General features: G+C 47.6%; 2 protein-coding genes across 4 annotated transcripts in view; one reads left to right on the top strand and one right to left on the bottom strand.

The window, feature by feature from the left end:
* Window positions 1-17,787, bottom strand: part of SH3GL3 (SH3 domain containing GRB2 like 3, endophilin A3) — a 789,999-nt gene that overhangs the window by 141,100 nt on the left and 631,112 nt on the right. The window lies entirely within an intron of this gene.
* The window catches only part of LOC138504470 (lamin-B3-like), a 368,818-nt gene that overhangs the window by 304,442 nt on the left and 46,589 nt on the right, over window positions 1-17,787 (top strand). The window lies entirely within an intron of this gene.

The following is a 17,787-nucleotide window of genomic DNA, read 5'->3' as shown; positions in this document are numbered from 1 at the left end:
GCCTTCCCGGGTGCCCTCTGGTCAGGCTCCCTCGTCGCTGCAGCCCCCACTACTGCCGGGCCCCCGCCCTCTTCAGGACCGCGCGATCCACACCAGCCTACTACGCCCCCGGTCGGGCCCTCCTCCGCAGCCCTCTTCAGCAGGGTGACTCACTGCGTCCCCCGGGCGGGCTGCACACCCTGGTCGCGCCTCCGCAAGTCTCCCCGCAGTCCTCCGGGGAGGCACCAATCCTGGAGTTGATCCACGCACCGCTCACCCGGCCACTGCTGCTGAGTTGGGCCCCGCCTACCAGGAGAGGCCGATCTCCGTCGGGTGTCTCTGGTGCCTCGGCCGCCTTCCCGCCTGCCGACTTCTGCTTTCCCGCGGTCTCCACCGCCCGGCCGAGCACCTCCGAATGTAATCACCCGCGGGTCCCTGCAGTCCCGGACAGCCCGTTCCTCGGCTAATGCTGGGTTGGTTGGCACCTGCTACAAACGGGTCCGGGGAGAGCCGTCGGCACGTCTACTCAGTGCCGGCGGCCATCTTGGAATCCAATTTTGATGCTTTTTAACAAAAGTGCTCCGCTCCCGTCCCAAAGGAAGAATGTCCCACAAGTATGGAGGAAAGGGGAATATGGACTAGGAGTAAGGTAGTCACTACGGTGAGTAACCTTTTTAAAACGCAACATTTTTCAATTACATTTGACTCGCTAATAGATTTACGTATTCAAATGTGGTATTGTGGGGTTAGTACGGTATGTGACTTAATCTCTTTAACACATACACAACTTGCTATTGGTCGGCTAATTGTCATTGTGCCAAGGGTGTTGGGATAGTGTTAACGCACATGAGAAGAAAATTGCTAAGCAACTGCAGAACTGTGATTTTGTTTTGTAACGATTACCAGTGGACCACACGCTTCAATTCAGCAAGGGAGAACAGAGGGGTAGTTGAAATGGAGATGTATCAAAGCTGGATTAGCAAAGAGGAGGAATGCCTACTACTAAAAGATTTGGTTATCCAGACATTTTATACATTATCTAAAGTGCATAAGGATAGTTAAACCCTATAGGGAACACCATGGTTTTGGGAAGTGGTTCAATTTTGGAATCTCACTTTAGGTTTGAGAATTTCAAATATTTTGATGCTGATGCACCTGCATTTTCAGGACTTTGTGCATATGGCCACCCTACTGGAGTCTTCGCATGAAGACATGAACATTGGTCACAATGCTTGTGACCATTTTTACACCAATATTCCTACACTCACATGCACACAGGCAGTTGGAGTGGATTTTCAGATTTTGCAGAATAGAACAGAAGGCTCTCGAGTGGGTTTTAGCAATCTCATCAATAGTCCTTAGAAAGAACTTATTTACGTACCAACTGTATGCTCTGTGTAAAAGAATGTGCATGCGCTTGACTTCTGCGCCAAGTATAGCTAATCTATACATGGTCCAATTGAAAGAAGTATAGTAATGAGTACTTCCCAATTTCTTATCAGGGGCCCAGTTTTTTTATGCAGGAAGATGGCAAACAATATGCAATGAAAAGGGGAAAACTGGTTGCCCCTCCCTTGTGACCACGTTACTAGGAAGAGACATTCTTAAATGCTGTTAATTTCGGTATTGTATTCAACCAAACACAATTAATCTAATCAATATAACAAGATCATTTTGTAAAAAACAAACAGATGTTTCAATTACATTTGACTCACTAATACATTTACGTATTCAAAAGTAGTGGTATTGTGGGGTTAGTACGGTATGTGATTTCATCTTTTTAACGCTTACACAATTTGCTATTTTCCAGCCTATTATGTCTTTCCTTGTGCCATTCCGAGTGAAGGGTCTATAAGAGACCTATCCCTGTTAATTTTCACTGGAATGCTGCAAAAATCGGCGTACAGGCTGTTGGTTTTAGCCTGGGAAAAGTCGACCTATATTTCGGCCCTTATGCTTAATTGCGTTATCCCTAACACTTTTCAACCTATGTTGTAGGGCCGCCTTCAGGACAAAGTGGTAGTGATTTCCTGATTTAATCTAGGAACCCACATAGATGTTTTGATGCACCAACACTATAATGCAGACAAATATTAAAACTATTAGCATTGCGCTAGATAGTGCTTGGTTTGTATGTTCATGTTTTAGTTATGCTCACTAACCTCAATTTAAGTCACTGGGGAGATGGCCAGCATATTAAGAGATATTCCTTATGTCTGAAGGTGAGACAGGCCGATATTTCTTTCAGTCTGTATTTAAGTAAAAACAGTAAAAATATAATCCAAATAAGGATTTAGACTATGCAATGTTTATTTTTTAACTTATTTTTTTTGTATTTTCATATTACAAAAACCAAACAAATGACAAACCCCAACAATTCCCTCCTCCTCCCTCCCCAACACCGGGCATGAGAGAAGTCCAGTGCTGAAACACTTGCCCTGCACAGCAGTAACCGCCCAACCCACCCCAGTATGACCTTATAATATGAGGTGACCCTAGTAGATAAACTCGTTCAAGAGTCCGCTTCGCCTGGAGCGTCTAACTCTGCCCAAGAGTCTTATGCTCCGGGGACACCATCGCTGCCTCGGACCGTCCAGCAGGTAATCCAGTAAGGCTGCCCAGTTCACCCTAAATTCGCGATGCTTGCCCTGAATTGAGTATGTGAACCACTCTAGTGCCACGAAGTTCCAAAGCTTAGCCACCCATTCGTGATCCTGGAGGAGGGTCCTTTGTCTTCCACCTGCGGGCCAGTACCAATACTGCAGCCATCATCATTGCGTAAAGCTTGCAGCCCGCCTTGCTCTTAATTGCAGCCAGAGACCCACCCCCCGTCCCCCCAGGCCCAACATCGCCAATCCTTTGTTGCTACCAGGCTCCAGACCCAATACTTGGTAAAGCGCCTCACAAATCCCGGCCCAGTACTTCTCAATTAACGGGCAGTCCCACCATATGTGCTCCCAAGAGCCCACTGCGCCACACTCTCCAGCATAGGGAAGAAGCCCTGGGGTAGATTCTGTGAAGTTTGGGAGGGGTCAAGTGCCAAACTCACTGGGCGAGCAGCTTCAGCCACATCTCCCTTATTTGAAGGGACCTTGTCAACTTGGGTATCTGTTTCCATAACCAACACCAGTCCTTATCCTAGAGTGCGGATCCTGTAGCAATTTCCCAAGCCTTCATGTAAGATTGCAAAGACGGGTCCTCGCCTGCCTTCATATGCTTACATAAGGCTGTGATCAGGTGCTTGTCCCCTGATTCCCTACTGAGAAACTTTTCAAAGGGGGTGAAATGTCGGGTTGCTGCTTGCTTTTACGGAGGGATGGCTGAGCCAGTGCCTTAGTTGACAGTAACGGAACCTTTCCCCTTCCCCCAGAATGAAGTCTCTAAGACTGTTCAAAGGGCTTGACCTGGCCCTCCCCATTCATGTCCCGTATCATTCTACACCCCCACCCCCCCCCCCGGATGCCAAGCCTGAAATGCAGAAGTGTTGTGACCCGGGGTGAACTGCAGGTTAGAAAAAAGGGATGTGTAGGGGGATGGATGTGTCGTTAATTGGGCCGCACCGCCTCATCCCAAGTACGGCATGCACCGGCAGGGCCGCAAAGCTGTACAAGAGCTTTGGGAGGACTGTCATTTTTAGAGTGTTGATACGTCCTAGCCATGAAACCACTAACGGACCCGTTTAGTTTCTCCAGTAAGGGTGGATAATTTGCATGATAAAGTTGTTCCAGGCTTGCGGTCAATTTTATTCCCAAATAGGTGATGGAGTGGTCCACCCATCTATCGGGAGAGTTGGCCTTCAAGTCGCAGACTGCTGAGATCGGGATAGTGAGATTGAGAATTTCAGTTTTGGAGGGATTGACTTTCAGGCCTGCCACGCTCCCAAAGTGGGCCAGTTCTGCTTCGAATGCAAGTATGGCTGTAGCCGGGCTAGTAAGAGTATCACATCGTCAGCAAAGGCTGTGATTTTATGTGATTCCCCTGCAAAGGGGATTACTGTTATAAGATGGTTAGAACGTACCGCTTCAAGGAACAGTTCCAGATGCAGTGCATACAATATCGGGGAGAGCGGGCACCCCTGCTTAGTGCCCCTTTTGACACATAAAGGGTCTGATAGCTGTCCATTCACCGCTAGCCTGAGGATCGGGTTTCTATAATTGGCTCTGATCCTGTCCATACACTTGGGACCAAAGCCCATCCTAAATATGGTAGCAAAAAGGAATCCCCACTCCACCCCATCAAACGCCTTCTCTGCGTCTATTGCCATGAGGAGAGCGGGGATTCTTCCTCTTTGGGCCTTCTCCACGAGGTGGGCCAGCCTCCTCACGTTATCACTGGTCTGCCTGCCTCTAACAAATCCTGATTGGTCAGGGTGGACCAGCTTCGGGACCAGGTGATATACTCTCTTGGCTAAGATCTTTGCATGCATTTTAGAATCGACATTGATTAAAGCTATGGGATGATAGGAGGTGCTTTCGGTTGGGTCCCTGCCCTTTTTGTTGATGACAACTTTCACCTTTTCCACAGTTCTCGTAATTGCGCTGTCCCTCCCCATTTGATTGAAGAGCTTGGGTAGTATAGGAGTAAGTACCTTCTTATGCCGTTTATAAAATTCTGCAACAGAGCCGTCCGGACCCGGCGATTTAAGATTAGGCAGGTCTCTTATTACCTCCCGTACCTCATCCTCTGTGATATCACTTTCCAAAGCTTCCATCTCTTCTCGCATTATGCGGGGTAGATTGACACTATCTAAGTAATTTAGTTCCACCTGCGCCGGGTCTGCAGACCAGTACAGGGCAGAATAGAATTGTGAGAATTCCCTCAAGATGTCTTCACTATTGGTGGATGTGTTCCCACCCACCATCTGGATCTTTATTATTGTTCTCCCTGCCAGGTCCTCTCTAAGCATTCTTGAGCAGCCGTTCGGCCTTATTGGCTTTGATATAGTATTTCTGCCAGAGATGCAGCAGACTCCTATCCGCTGCCCGAGTCTGAATCAAGTCTCGCTGGGCACGCACTGTTCTATACTCCCTTTTGGTAGCCTGAGTGTGATTAGCCCCCATTTTTGCCATTATCCCCCTTAGTGATTCCTCTAGCTGCGCCTCCTCCAATCTCAACTCCCTGTGCCTTCTCGCCTTGATCCCTACAATTGAACCTCAGAGGTTAGCCTTAAAGGCGTCCCACCCGACTTGCAGTGACGTGTCCCTTGCAAGATTCTCCACAAAGAAACGTTCTATTTCCTCCTCAACCTCTCCGACCAATACTGGGTCTTTGAATAGGAAGATAGGATGGCGCAATTTCCACAACCCTGCAGGTCCGCCCCTCGCCTTCAAGGATCTGGTCAGCGTGTTGTGATCCGACAACGTTGTCGAGCCCAATGAGATGTCCAACACCCTCTCCAGGAGATTGATTGATAGCCTGATGTAATCTATTCTCGAATGGGACCGATGAAAATGAGAATAAAAGGTATACCCCCCGCTTCTCCCCGTACCTCCCGCCACGCGTCAACTAGAGCCAGGTTGGTGATTTTCTCCTTCAGAGCTTGTGACGGTCTCTCCCGTGGACCTGCCCCTCCCGCTATTCTATCTTTCCCTGGATCCCATGCAATATTGAAATCGCCAGTAAGAATAATAGGCGACTTGGCAAAGTTCTCCAGTTTTCCCAGGGTATCTTGAAGGAAGCTATCTTGTGCAGTATTAGGGGCATATAGCGTTGCCACTGTTATGGGGGAGTCATTTCCCTCGAGAAACTGCTAAGAACCTCCCTTGGTCATCTGCCACTTTTCCAACAATATGTAGCTCCAGCCCATCCCTGAGTGTGATTAGGACTCCTGCTTTCTTTACCGGTTGAGTCACCTATAGTGACCTGGCTTACCCCCAAAACTTAAGCCTTCCCCTGTCAACTGATCGAATGTGGTTCTCTTGGATAGTGACAATGTCCGGCCTGTCGCGCCTGATGAGGGGCTCCACTTTCTTACGCTTAATCAAGATCCTCAGTGCTCGCTGGCTAGACATATTGGTTCAACTAAATGTCTCACTAAACTCTGTAGAGTAACTGATCCTTGTTGCTTGCGGTCCCCTTTTCTGCTGCACTGCCGGAGCCCTGCTTGCCTTCTGGTCCTGTCACTCTCCCACACCACTCCTTACCCTCCCCCCTTCCCTCAGGCAGTGTGGGACGACTGGCCTCAGCCCCCATCGAATCAGAACCTCGAGAGTCGTCCCATCGAGTGCCCCCAAGTGTTCCAACGCGGTATGTCCCAATCCCATTCCAAGATGTGACCTTGTCGCCCCCCCCCCCCCCCCCCCCGACCCATGCTGGATTAGATGCATGACTTGACACTGACAACAAAACTTTTCTGCTATTGCACCCACCCCAGGCATCCTTTCTCTGATCCGTCGGCGATACCCTCGCCCAAAACCCCCTCTGGCAAACCCATTGGCCAGGTGGAGTCAGGACTCGGGCCTCTAGAGCCTGGCATCCTCTTCAAAAGCCGTCATGGGGCCAGTCCTGGCGCCTATGGCGCCAGACTCATACACCATGAACAACGTGCATGGGAACTACTTTATTGTATTGTCAGCCAACATGGAGGCATCCACACAGCTTGGTTCCTAATAACCAAGCTATGCGGTCTAGTGTTTTGGGTGTGGCAGGCCTGGAACTACTTTCCGTGGTACTACTTTACCTGGGCTATATAAACCACACACTGACTGCAGAACATGCTTCGTGTTACTTTGCAGCTTGCAACGTGACGCTCACCGTGTCCAGCTATTCCCTCGAACCTCAGAGAAGCAGAACCTGCAAGGAGACAAAAGGAACATGATAGCAGCAGCATCTTACCTGCAGTCTTCATCTTCAGCCACTCGCAGCTACTGAGAACAGCTTCTTCGAATCTGCACGCCTCCCGGACAGAAAGACCTGAAAGAGGAAGATGGAGGCAACATTAAAGAAAGCAGTAGAGACATTTACAAATTACGAACTGCTCAAAAGGCTTACCTGGCTCGTCGCCTCTCGGCTGGCACCACTCCGGACATTCCACTCGCACTGAAGAACACCGCGACCTACAAGGAAGGAAAACACAGGTTAGTAAAGGAAAGACTTCGAAGCGCTGCACATAGCGCTTACTTACCGCATCATAGCACTCTTAATGCGCCATCATTTACCAGCGGGGCTCAACCAAGCCAGTTCGCTGCGCTGAAGCTCCGCATACCTAAGGGAGAAAGACATTTTAAACAAAGAAAGGCATGCAGGATAGCAACAAAACTAAAGAACAGCAATAAGACCTACCTGAACAATATCAAAAGGGCCGGCGTCCGTGAAGTAACTGGACCGCACTTGCCCATGAAAGACAACGCGCCCCTGCAAAGAAGGCAGGACTGAGAGCACGCCTAATTCTACCACAAGGTAAGGAGAGTGCGCCAGAGGGGCTGAAAGCATACAGGGGTGGAGGGAGGATACTTAACCCAGTCGGTTAGTCTTGACCACAGTCCTGTATTTTCAGGCAGAACCTTCCCCGCAGACCACATCAGGGCAAAGCTGAGAAGCATACCAGCGAGCCACCCAGCTGGGTGGCATCCCTATGGATACCAGGAGAGCATAACATACCGCTTGCTAAGGAATCATTTCTGCAAACCCTGGCCGCTCGTTGGCGGCAGACCCTTCAGGACCGACTGGTTCTCATTTTTCCTCGATGTCTTAGAGGGGGCCGTGGACCATTCCCACTCCCTCTGGGCGGCCCTCTGAGATGATGGTGGGGGCGATGGTGGTGGAGCTTCCTCTTCGATTAGTCAGATCTGTGATATAAGATGAGTTACATTTATGCTGACTGAAGCAATTCAGTCTTTTTCAATGGTGGTGGTCGTCCCGCCACACCCCGAAACATGCTGTGCTTCTTCCCTTATTGAAGAAAGCTAATCTTGATCATAAAGAGCCGGTAAATTATAGACTGATTTCCCCGCTTCCCGCATTGATGAAGCTGGTGGAGGCAGTAATCACTCCTCAGGTTGCGTTGTTTTTGGAAGAAAACTACTGTCTTCATCTCAATCTGGATTTTGCCCCAAGATGCGGACGGAATCCGTGATGATTTTCCTGCTTGATGACCTTGCGTTGCTTCATAATCGCAGAGAGACTAGAGTCCTTATTCTCCTTTATCTCTCCGCTGCCTCTGATACTATGCATTGAGATTCAACTGACTAGGCTCAAGTAGGCAGGCATATCTGGACCCACTCTTGCTTGGTTCCGTTCCTTTCTGACAGGTCGATCTCAAAGTGTCCCTTCAGTCTTGCCATTCCCCTCGGGTCAAGTTATTCTGTGGAGTACCCCAGGGGACGGCTCCTGGCTGACCATCACTGCATGTGGAGTTCTTTTTTACTCCTATGCAGATGATATGCAGCTTGTATTTTGGCTAGACTTCCCGCAGACTGCTCCCCCTGAAAGGCTTCAAGACTATCTTGAGAAAGTAGGAATCTGGATGGCTGCCAATTGTCTGCAATTAAACTGCAGTAAGACAGAGGTGCTGGTGGTTGGCCTCCAGGAGAGAGACCATCTCTGGAACTCTCATTACAGGCGGAATCCCTTGGCCCCTGCCCACCTCCCTGTGCCCCTGTTAAAAGCCTTGGAGTTAAACTCCTACCCAATGGGTCCTGAGAAACCCAGACTTCTGCCATCTGAAGTGCTGGGTTTGGGAGATTAAAGGCCTTAAGGAACATTCTTCCCCTGATCCCTGCTGGAAATTGGACAACCCTGGTGACATCTACTGTAATTAGTTTATTGGACTATTGTAATGGCATCTATCTGGGACAACCTAAGTACCAGATTCAGGGATGCAAGTTTTGCAGAACGCTGCAGCTCGTCTGGCGCTCTGGGTGGAGGGGTTTAGGGGGGGGCCCGTTTGACTAGTTCGACTCGTTCCTTGCCTTTGTTGCATTGCTTGCCCTGGCTCCCTGTGGTGGCCCGCATAGAGTTTAAGATTTTTGGACAAGTGTTTTGTCCATCAAGCCTTCCACAATGTGGCCCAAACATTTTGAAAAATTGCAAAAATACTGCCCCACAACAAATCTATGTTCTGATTTTCACCAGCTTCTTACGATTCCTAAATTATGTCGGAAACGTCTAAGTGGTTGCTCCTTCTCTGTAATGGCGCCTAGCCTATCGAAGGATCTCCCTTTTGACCTAAGAACTTTGTCTTATTACTGTTCCTTTAAGAGAGCCCTGAAGACACATCTGTTTAATCGTTTCCTTCCGTCTTGCTAAGCCATTGGCATCTGAATTCTTTGAACCTGCCCCCCCACTTCCGTGTAGCCCCTAGGTGCCCTTTTTGGGCCTTTGTTGCGCTTTGTAAATTTTAAATATAAATATAGACACGCGTCCTCTGAGGACAGACAAGGTGAGATGCGAGCCAGCCCGTCACCTGAGTACGGCGTCGCAATGCATTTTTTGCAAACTTAGAATTGCAGCGTGATTTAACATGCTGCATTCTATGAACATGTCAGCACCTCAGAAAGAGATCAGGCAAGCCATATGAAGACAGGCTAGATTGAACTTTGTAACAAAAAGTCCTAGTTTTGGGAAACGGTCAATATACTACTGGACATTAAAGTAATGCAGCCCTTTATGTGTTTTGCAGGAGAACTTTCTCATACAGTGCACGCTTACGTTTTGAAGTAGTTACGCACAGAAGAAGCATTACAAAATGGAATGAATCTGAAGAAATAAGGTCATTACTGCATAGAACTAACGCAGATATGTTATATAAAATGAAACGCATTTCATAATCCAAATCTTTATTTGGAATATATTTTTACTTTGATAGTGAGAGAGGACGATATTTCTTCCAGTCTGTGTTTCTGACACAAGGAATATCTCTGAATATGCTGCCCATCTCGTCAGTGACTTAAATTGAGGTTAGTGAGCATAACTGCAAAACACAAATAACATTATAGAAACCAATCTTGCGCAATGCTAATAGTTTTAACATTAGTTTGTATTGCAGTGTTGGTGCATCAAAAAATCTATGTAGGTTCCTAGATTAAATCACAATCGATACCACTTCGTCCTGAAGAAGGCCCTACAACATCAGTTGAGAAGTGTTGCGGATAACGCAATTAAGCATATGGGCCGAAACCTATGTCAACATGTCCCAAGCTAAAACTAACGGCCTGTATGATGCTTTTTGCAGCATCCCGGTGAAAATAAACACAGGGATAGTTCTCTTATAGGGCCTTCACTGTGAATGGCACAAGGGATGACACAATTAGCGGACCAATATCAAATTGTGTATGTTAGAGATGAAAAATCACATACTGTACTAATCCCACAATACCACTACTTTTGAATACGTACATTTATTGGTGAGTGAAATGTAATTGAAAAATGTTTTTTACAAAAAGATCTTAATTTATTGATTGGATTAATTGTTTTTGGTTGAATACAATAACGAAATAAGAGAGTATTTAAGAATGCCTCTAACTAGTCACAGGGTCATAAAGGAGGGGCAACCAGTTTTCCATTTTCATTGCATGTGGTTTGCCATCTTCCCGCATCAAAACTGAACCCTGTTGAGAAAAAATTGGGAAGTACCCATTACTACACTACTCTTTCTATTTGACCATGTATAGATTAGCTATACTTGGCGCAGAAGTTGAGTGCATGCACATTCCTTTACACCAAGCATATAATTGATACGTAAATATGAAGATGTTCTTTCTAAGGGCTACTGAAGAGATTGCTAAAACCCACTTGAGCCTCCTGTTCTATTTTGCAAAATCTGAATATCCACCTCCACTGCCTCTTCGTGTGTTGGAATATTGGTGTACAAATGGTCGCAACCATTGTGACCAATATTCATGTCTTCGTATCAAAAGCCAAGACTCAAGTAGGGTGGCCATATGCACAAAGTCCCGAAAATGCAGGTGCATCAGCAACAAAATGGTTGAGTGATTCAGAAATTGAACCACTTCCCAAAACCATGGTGTTCCATTGTTAGGTGCTCTAAGCTCTAGGCAATCTTATATACTGTCCTTCTTTGGAGGTTTTCAAATATCCCTTTCTACACACTAATCTCAAACATGATCATTCAGGGCACAGGAGGAGTGAAGGGATATCTAATACCACTCCCTTGATCTGTCATTTGGGTGCTTCCAGAAATAAATTCTAGTCCTTAAATTTTTTTTAAGTTGAACCATCCCATTGTGTAAAGGTAGTGGGTTGAGGTTCGCTGACAGAATGCCAATGCTGTTTAGGTAGGCAACGTGGGAAGGGCTATTACTTTTCTCTTAGATCAACCTTCGTTATGGTCCTTTGTAAGATGGGCAAAGATTGTACAAGTCTTGCAGGACCCTGTCACTGTTGATTTGGGATTAAAGTGGGAATTAAAGTTGTTGCTAGTAGATTGGAATGGTTGATACAGGCTGTCATCCAACTGCAGCAAGTGGGTTTTGTCTTTGGAATACAATGCAGAATCTTTGCAGATGTTGTTTTGCAATGGATGTTAGGAAAATTATGTTCATTATTGTATTGCTGCCCTATATGCTGAAAATGTATTTAAGTACCAATGTCGGGAATGACTGTATAAATTCATGACTATGTTAATGCTTTGTGTGGGTGAAACTAGACTGAAGATTAATTGTACTGTCTGTTCCTTTTCCATTATGCAGGGGAATGAGGCATGGGTGGAATAGGTTTTCACACTTTGGTGGTACCCAGTGATTTCATGGCTGGAAATGAACATTGAGGGGTAAGCAATATTGTTTTAAAGCCACTATTCCACACTTTCCCCAAATATTCTAGGACTGGAGTTTGTTTATATAATTACACAGTTCCTAAAATATGTTGGGATGGGTGTTTAGTGGGTTAAAAAATGTGCGGTTTCGAATGGATTGTGTCCTCCATGTATTCCTCATTTTGTGATATATCTCGCCACCTTTGCTGCTTTGGGTAAAAATAATTCTTTCTGCAGAGGGCGATGTATGCAATGCCGTCGCGTCCGTCCCTAGACAGCCTCAATCGAGCATCAACATAGTCAGAATACATAGCGCATGCAGAGCCCGTTGGCTACAGTTCCATTTTTCCAAAAGCTTTTGCTTCGAGTTATTAACAGCGCGCTTCAGTTTCTTGCAAGAAAAATGTCTTCGACTCCTTAGACGCCAAAGTCTGGTTTTTAAAAATGCCACGACTGCGGCTCCCGTCAAGCCATGATGGCGAAAGCTTTCAGGGAGCGCAGAAGTAAACTGGCGGTGGGAAGCGTGGCTTCGAAGCGTTCTTCGAAGAAAGTCTGGCGAGTCTAGAGACTTCTCGCGGCACAATAAATTGAGAGGTCCCGATCGAGGAGTTGATCGAGGCAGTCTTCGTCTTCAAATAAGGTGAAGAAGAGACATCCTAGGTCTCCCCCTTAATCATCTGATTCCTCTGCTGAGGTAATCAGATGCCTGGCAAAATCTGATTCCCCAAGAAAGTGGGATGCATTTAGATCAGAGATGAAATGTATTTTTGAGACTGCGGTCCCTGTCCCCCCCTCAAAAGAATCGCACAAAAGCCATACCCTGGTCGCTCCTTCAGGCGACAAAGGGAAGTTGAAGGCTACTACTTCGAAACTGAGCATAAAGCCGGCAATACGTCGAGAGTTCTCAACCTGACTAAGTCATCGAGAGTATCGCCTCGGGAACCAAGTCCTTCTTTGGTACCATTGAGGAAACTCAAAGCATCGAAGAACTCGACGACTTTGGTGACTCCATCGGAGTCGGACCTCTCGAAGGCAATGCTGAGTTATGAGGCTTTATGGCTGCAATCTGAGGAGGAGCAGCCCTCTGAAGAGGATGCCTCTTCTTTTGGGTTACAATTTGTGCCAGAAGATCTCATTTCTGAAGAGTCCAAGATGAGAGATTTATTATTCTCTCCAGTCGGCTAGTGGTCTTGACACCTTGCCATAACTGGAATTTGGCAGGCCTTACTCTTCTGAGCCTGCAGATTCATCCTTTAGAAGGCTCATGACTAGGGTAACAGAGTATATGGGTTTGAGCAGAGCTTCTCCTACATATGAACAGGACAACATGACTGGCATCCTGGACCAGGGCCCTCAGAAGGACCAAATTCTGCCCTTCCATAAGGTCCTTCAGAGGAAAGTCACTGAAAATTGGGATGCCCCGGAATATACACCTGCTCTTAGTAGAAACTTTGCAAGGAAGTACAGGCCTTGGAGCAGCGATCCGGAATACCTAACCAAGCACCCCACACCTGAGCTTGGTAGTTCAGGCTGCCTCTTCATCCAGGCAATCGGCTTATCCCTCTATCCCCCGAGACAGAGCTAACCAGAGGGTAGATGCCTGGGCATGTAAAGTTTTCACAGCAGGCAGCATGGCCTTGAAACCGACCAATGTCACTTGTACTCTTTCCAGATTCACTTATACCCTGTGGGACTGTATTGCCATGGCAGCTGATCACATTCCAGAAGGTGAAGAATGAGACGGCTTCCTGGCTATAGTTAAAGATGGTAAGAAGGCAATGGGAGAATGTCTCCATCAGGTTTGGGTACTGCTGACCGCATCAGCAGATCCATGGCTGCTAGCACCGTACTACACAGATTTGTGTGGTTGAGGAAGTCAGGGTTTGCACCGGATGTGCAGGCTAGACTTCTCAACATGCCCTTTGATGGCTCAAGGTTGTTCGGCAGCAAGGCGGATGAAAGTTTGGAGAAGCTGCAGACCTCCAAGGTGGCGGCTAAATCTCTTGGCGCCTCCATTTGAAAACCTAAACAACCCTATTCAGGCTCATCTTCCTGGAGGGTAGTTCTTTTCGTTTCTATTCCTCAATTGATATTGGAAGAGGACAGGCCGGACAAAGGGGACGAAGATTCCCTCATAGCGGACGAGGAAGGGGTGCTTACTCTTGCGTCCCCTCCCCTTTCCTCCATACTTGTGGGATAATGCGTCATTCAGGGCGGGACCAGAGCACTTTTCTAAAAAGCATCAAAAATGATTTTTTTTTTAAAATTATTTTTACGCTGGTCCACCGTACGTTGATGTAACCCTGCCCTCCTCAGGTCTGTGCATTGCCCTTCAGTCCCTTTTCTCTGCGTGGTCAGGGCTGGGCGCACTAGCATCAGCGGGAATTATTTCTTTATTCCATTTGTTCTTCTTTCCTGCTCTGGTTGCACAGTCATCTAGTCATCTGTCTATGCCAGTGCGTCTGGTATTTGTGTCGTGTTCTACATGCGAGTGTCGTTTCGCGAGGGCAGATCCCTACTCTTTGCCTATAGTGTTTAGGCCCAGAACATTGTTGAGACATGTTTTTATTGCGATTCCCTCTCCGTCCGGGCACTCCAGCGTCGTCTTCGGTGAGAGGTGTTTCAGTGTGTTCCTCCACCACATTTTCAGCTCTTCATCGACGAGAGAAAAAAAACTCGTCAGTTTTTACTTTTTAGGGCGCCCCAGCCAGGGGACTCCTTCCTTGGGTCTTCCAGGACCTGGAGAGTCTCGAATAGCGCTGTTACCAGGGGCATCCCCGAGGTGTCCCGCAAGGGGCCTAATAGGCACACGGGAGTGTCCTCCAAGGGTTCCCGCAGAGGGCCTGCCAAAACCAAATATTCTTCTGAGGTTCCTCTTTTAGGGGCGAAGGTTCATCCCAGTTCTTCTGTGGCTCTGGATACCAGGGATCGCCCTGAGGTCTCCATTTCTGGAACTTTTCAGTTACTACTCGAGGCCCTATTGCTGGAGCTGTACGTCACGGGTTCCATCCCGAGGTCCCCCACCGCCTCCTTCGTGGGGGCTAAATCCAGAACCCGCAGAGTTGAGGGATCCTCTTTGAGATTCCTGTGGATGAGGTACATTCCTCAACCTTCCCACACTCAGGGTTGTGGTGGTACCATCTCTGTCGAGGGGGCAAAGAAGGCGGTCAAGCACCACAGACCTTCTAGTACTGGCTCTGCCGAGGTTCCTCCATTGGAGGCAAATTTTGGGGCAGTTCCTAGGATGTCCAGTAAATACCCTAGAATTGCCAGTACTGGCTCGGCCGAGGATCCTTGTCTTGAGCTAAAATGTCACATAAGACCCCTGACTAGATTATTGCCTCACCGTCGCCTGTGATGCAGTTCACCTCGGGTGTTGACAAAATGGCAGCTCAACCTCCATGGTCCAAGGCAGCCTTTTTGTCTACCTCTTACACCAACATTCACTATGGCTGTTGCTGGGGGATTCCTTTTGGGGCTCAAGTTTTTTTCCACACCAAGTGGATAACAAAAACTTGTTCTACCCTTCAGTGGATTGGTGTACTCGGGCACCGCTGCCTCATACTGTCTCGCTCCCTCTTGGTTCTGCACCCCTGAACTATGTGGCCTCAACCGGTGGAGGATCTTCCTGGCAAGAGAAATAAATGGGCGGACCCTCTTTTTTTTTTTTTTCTTCTTTTCTAAGGGGGCTTGACTCAAGAGGGTGAGAGGTACAGTAAGAGTCAGTCAAAGCTCCCCTAACCAAAGGCGTGACATGGGGTCACCAGGTTTGCAGTGGAGCTAGATAACTACTAGCTCAATAGTCAAAAAACACTGAAAGATGCAGAAATGGCAAAAAAGGTTTTTTTTTTAATTTACACTAACGGAGAACAAAACAAATTTACAAACTGCGCTTTGGCGCTGAAGATATGCATTATTAAGCACATTTTGATCTGCATTTTTGAGAGTTAGTAGGCAGAGTGACAAACACTGTATATTTCATGTATTGTTTTAAATGGCAATACATTTAACATTGTCGACACACAATTTTGTGTTTCTGGTTCGGTATAGATGGCTGAAAGCAGTGGCTGTAGAAATTGGGACAGCGCTGCTGTGAAAGTACCGAACGGTCTTCAGGACAGTTGGTTCAAGTCGGGTCGATGTTAAGGGAAAGGGTCCACCTACAAATAATGGGGGACTAGATTAGTTCAGAGAGTGATGTCATGGGGAATGATTTTTAAAAAAACTGCAAAAGTGAGGACCTTACCATGTACAGGTAAGTATGCGCCTTGGTCGTGGTTTTGGTGGTCCAGCAAAAAGAGGGTCCGCCAATTTATTTCTCTTCCCTTCGGACAACCCCCCGGTTGTTGGGCATCATTAATTTGATAAACATTCAATGGAGAACGTCAACATCGTGAGTTTCTCCGATCTACACAAAAACCTCTTAGATACTCCATCGCTCCTAGGTGTAACTAAAACACCAGCAGCTCCGGTAAAAGACCCGGCACTCGATCTAGACATTTTACTACAAAAAAAGAAAAAGCTCATCCGCACAGAATCACATGGCCAACTGATGCTGGAATACTTAAAAGCTGGCGTCATCCCAGAAGGCCTACAGGTGAAAAATATACCTCCAGGTTTTTCTGGAAAATCCACGCTTCATGAAACAATTCAGTGGCGTTGGGAACAAATGTTCACGTGACTGGATTATCTGTCATGATCTCTGCTTCCAAAGGGTCAGGACTTACCCAAGTCCCTTGGAAGCAGACCCATAACCCCGGTTCCGGGTGCCGGCCAGTCCCAATTGGCACCTTTTGGACCCTGTCCTGGGGCCAGTGGCACCAGGCTCATAAATATGCCCAGTCCCAGCGCTGGAAGCGCCGGGCTCATAATGCTTGGGTGGACTTACCTGCAGCAGACCATGCTGCTTACTTACCTGCCAGTTGAGCCCCTGATCCTCTTCTGTTTGGGACTACTTTTCCTGTTGGGTGGGGCAGGAGCCACTCCCTAGGTTCAGAACACTGGAACTCTTCTGGAAAGCAGGAACTCTTTTCTTACCTAGGCGAGGCTGTGGAAGGAGACACCTAAGCACTACAGGAGGCTATTTAAACCACACCCGATGGATGAATCTTGCTTTGCGTTATTCTGCATTCTCTGCAGCAGAACGCTCACCGTGTCTTCTGATCCTGTGCCTAAGGGAACAAAGGCTTACCATCCTGGAATCCAGTCTTCAGCAGCACCTTTAAAGACAAAGAAAGAACAGGTTAGCACTACGGTCTTCAGTGGCAGCGCATCTCTTATCTGGTCCAGCGGCTGTCACCAACGCCTCGCGCTGCATACCTGCATCTGAAAGACAAAGGCTTACCGACTCGTTGCACCCTCCGGAGGTCTTCGCGCTGCATTCCCGCATCTGAAAGACAAAAGAAGGTGCGTTTAGAGACATTGGGCAACTTTACTACTCACGTGCCATCACTCCTTTCCACGCCGAAATCAGCGGGTATCCCAGCACCCTTCAGCTTCTCTAAAGCTCCGAACTTGTACCTGCAAGGTAAAAGAGACAGTGCGCATCGTGAAGCAGGCAACAAGCGCTCACTTACGTGCTTCCAAGCGCTTCTACTCCTCACGCGGGTTCGATCCTCAACTCTCTTCAGCCCGCCATCCGCCATCGCCGGAACCCTGCAAAACAAGAGGTATCATTACAAAAGAACTTTACATAAGTCAAAAGCCATACTCACGTGCTCCTCGGCACCGCTCCACAGCAGCTACGCCTTACGCACTTAAAGACTTTTAAGACATTTGAAGTGCCCAGAACTTACCGTTCGTGCAGTAAACGACGGACAGCAGTCCTCTGAGGTCAAGAGGCCTGCACCCTTATCCAGTGAAGAAACTGGTTATGGCACCCTGCCCCCGAGGCAGATGGAGAGCTCGGCGTTCACCTACCTAAGGTGAGATCGTTAACCTTTGGGGTCCTACAGGAGAAGAGAAAGGGAAGAGGAGAGAGGCACCCAATAACCCCAGTTCATTAATCCCATATTTTCTATCTGCAGACATCTTACTCTCCGAGTCAGACACAAAGTGCACAGAGGTCCAGCCCGAGGAACCAACCGTGTGTTACA

Source organism: Ambystoma mexicanum, chromosome 11 (genome assembly GCF_040938575.1).
Source record: "Ambystoma mexicanum isolate Mex_15411 chromosome 11, UKY_AmexF1_1, whole genome shotgun sequence".
In the NCBI taxonomy this organism is placed as follows: domain Eukaryota; kingdom Metazoa; phylum Chordata; class Amphibia; order Caudata; family Ambystomatidae; genus Ambystoma; species Ambystoma mexicanum.
The sequence above is the reverse complement of the archived record's forward strand: the minus strand, read 5'-3'. Positions and strand labels throughout refer to the sequence as shown.